The 3,677-nt window shown below is 43.2% G+C and overlaps 1 pseudogene; it reads left to right on the forward strand.

Annotated features, from left to right (window-relative positions):
• Window positions 1–681: 681 nt before the first annotated feature.
• Window positions 682–3,065, forward strand: LOC114498395 (annotated as a pseudogene).
• Window positions 3,066–3,677: the final 612 nt, after the last annotated feature.

Here is a 3,677-nt window from a genome sequence, read left to right on the forward strand (position 1 = left end):
ATGACAGCTTCTCATATTTTAGAATCCTGTCTGAGAATTTGGAGGGTGAACAAAAATTCTTCCTCCCATACCCCTAATATGCTCCAATGCCTCACAGAGATTGTAAATGTTGCTGAGGAACTAACTGAAAGGGCTTCATTTATAACCACCTTTTTCAAAGAGGATTTTGGGCATGGCAGCCATCTGAACTTCATATATTTTCCCATAGTATACCTAAAAATGGCACCAAGTCAATGACCCTCTGTTACTAGTGAATCTGGAACCACAGGTATGTGCCACATCATTGGCCTTTCTCCTCCAATAACATGGTTAGCTGCAACAACCAGTATACCCTTCATTATTACTTAGTGACACAAACCATGTTTTCACTGCTCGAATCTGGAGTCTTTGGAGCTATTGCATCTTTTCTCATTTTTCCAGGGGTAGGGACCCTCTCCTCATACTCAGATCCCAAGGACATGAGACTTCCTACCATTCAGTGCAAGCTCCTTGTCAATGGGGCACATCTGTTTGATTCCTAAGGCCACAGAAGCCATTTCCCTAACTCAGTCCCCACTGAGTGATCTCCAAACATCTGCCCTTTGCTTTGCTTGATGTTGATGGTCTGCCCATGTTGCTTGAACTCTTTTAGATCCTGGTTAGCACTGCTCTTACCCTGAAGACGCATAACCCAGGAGATCATCATATGTAAAATCATGTAATCATATGTAAATCATATGATATGAAATAGTTTTCATATGTAAAATCATGGCTCCATATTTCTAGCTGACTGAGCTCTCATGTTTAGATCCCTCATTTTGGTCCATAAATGCGAGTGAAAAAAATTACCCAATCAAAGATGATGCTGAAACCTCACACTAACTGCAAAGAGAACACACTAAGGGGGACCATATACCTTATTCCTACCCAGCTTTAGAGCTTTTGATTTTAAGCATAATGGACAACAAATATATGAACCATAGAATATACCTGAACTTGGTTATACCATATGTGTTGGAGTCATGCCGATTAGTGGCAAGTTCTCTGATTCAGAGGTCAAAGTGATAGGAATCTTAGTCTCAGCTCTGTTTTGAAGCTCACTGGATAATCTGGACAACTCATTCAAACTCTCTTCTGTGCTCTCAGTTCTTTAAGTCAAGCATATCTATCATGCCTATCTCATTAAAATGCCAGATTAATATTAAATATTAATATCTATGTGACAAAACAAATTAAAATTCATATATCTATACATCACAGAGTAAACTATGACCTTGGGTAGCTGCTGGCATCAGTTTCCTAAAAAGCAGCCAAACTAGACCCACTGCAAATATTTATCTTATTAGTGTCTACCTAGGGCAGATTCGAACAATCCTTGACCCAGTCATATATGGTTAAAACAGCTTTTCCAACTGTCCTCATGTAAAGACGTAAAGAATCATTGTTAATGTTAGTTTGGTAGAGTACAGTCAAGGATGTTGGAAGGATTATCAAAATCTTAAAGATCCTTGTGAAACAGATCTTGATTGTTACATATATATACACACACACACATATATCTAGAAGACTTGATGGAGATGTTTAATTTCATGTGTGGGACAGCACAAATTAAACTGTGGCAGGATCCACAATGTAATCATCTACTGCTTCCTGTGGGCACTGGTGAATTTATCCTGGACACCTGCTCTTTCTGGCACCACTTACAGCAGGTCAAGAACACAAACCCAGGAGATTGTCCCATTGTGCTGATGCTCTGTGAGGTCTGCAGACCCAGGTCTGCACACTGCACTGCCCGCCATGGAGCCTGGCCCCACAGACCCGCTGCCTCAGGCCTTCTACCATCGTCCAGTGCTGGTCCCACAAGATGTGCAGCCAGTGGCCAGGCCAGGCCCTGCCCTGCCCTGCAGGTGGAGCAGCTGCTACACCATCAGCATTCACGATATCAGGATATCCTTGTCTTCCACAGTAAGAGCTAAGGCAACAGCAACATGCTGGTGTTGGACAGTGTCATCCAGTGCACAGAAAGGGATGAGTTCTCCTACCAGGAGATGATAGCCAACTTGTTGCTCTGCAGCCACCCCAACACACACAACATGCTGATCATTGGGTGTGGATATGAGTGTGTCCTGTGGAAGGTAGTGAAGCATTCCTCTGTGGAGTCTGTGATCCAGTATGAGATTGATGAGGATGTGGTTCAAGTCTATAAGAATTCCCAGCCCTGGCTGGCATAGCTCAGTGGATGGAGCATGGGCTGAGAACCAAAGTGTTGCAGGTTCGATTCCCAGTCAGGGTACCTGCCTGGGTTGCAGGCCATGACCCCCAGCAACTGCACATTGGTGTTTCTCTCTCTCTCTCTCTCTTTCCCTCCCTTTCCTCTCTAAAAATAAATAAATAAATCTTAAAAAAAAAAAAAAAGAATTCCCTGTTGGGCATGGTATTGGTTACTCTAGCCCAAAGCTGACCTTCCACATGGGTGATGGTTTTGAGTTCATGAAACAAAACCAGGACACCTTTGATGTTATCATCCCTGACTCCTCAGACCCCTTGGGCCCTGCTGAGCTCCTCTTCAAGGAGTCTATTACCAGCTCATGAAGACAGCCCTCAAGGAGGATGGGATCCTCTGTGGCCAGGGTGAGTGCCAGTGGCTGCACCTGGACCTCACAAGGACACACACCACTTCTGTGGGTCACTGTTCTCCATGCTGGTCTGTGCCTACTGCACTACCCCCAACTACCCCAGTGGCCAGATCAGCTTCATGCTGTGCAGCAAAAATCCAAGTACCAACTTCAGGAGCCAGTGCCACAGCTGACACAGAAGCAGGTTGAATAGATGCAGCTGAAATACTACAACTGTGATGTGTACCTGGTGGTCTTCATCTGGCCTAAGTTTGCCCCCAAAGCCCTGAATGATGTGAGCTGAGCCCAGGTGCCACTGCTGACACTGCCCAGGACCTTGGGCTAGAGAGTCCTGGACAAGACTCTCACTAGCACACTCACCAACCAGGTGTTACAGGCCCAAGAATGGTGCCCAGCCTGGCCTGCTTTATTTCAATGTCTCTGGTTATATTTTGCTTGCTTGTTTGTTTTGTTGATTAGGTTATACTTATATATAGGTGATATCATATGGTATTTTTTCAAACACAGTTGTCTCCATTTTCTCTCTCTGTGGTGTTCAGCTTCCAAGCTATACGAGCTGTGTACAACACTGTGTCTGCCCTCTGTTCCTCCTCACTCACCAAACACATGTATTTATAACAACAACAACAAGAATAAAAATTTCACATGGATTCAAACTTACAACTGGCAGCTATCATTCAGTTGGTCTTAGATTTAATCAATATCATTGTCTTTCCTATTGTACTTGAGGTCCTTCTGGTTCAATTCAGAAAATTTATTGAGTATCTACTATGCATGAGATACTGTACACTTGAATCCTGCCAACTGGACCTTGATGACAAGGATAACATGGAAACTAAGCAGTTCAACTTTCCATGGATCTAATCTCAATCATTCAAATTTCCACCTACATTTGCTCATTTACTTGTCAGGCATTTATTGTACACTTACTTGAATTAGACTAATAAAATCTGGGACATTAAAATTATGTAATCTAATCTGAGAATTTCATTTTTACTTCCCACCTCTACATGAACTGATAACTGTAGTTTGTGATCCAGGCCACCCCTTAAGGTGGAGATG

The sequence above is a fragment of the Phyllostomus discolor genome, chromosome 6 (assembly GCF_004126475.2).
Source record: "Phyllostomus discolor isolate MPI-MPIP mPhyDis1 chromosome 6, mPhyDis1.pri.v3, whole genome shotgun sequence".
Lineage (NCBI taxonomy): Eukaryota > Metazoa > Chordata > Mammalia > Chiroptera > Phyllostomidae > Phyllostomus > Phyllostomus discolor.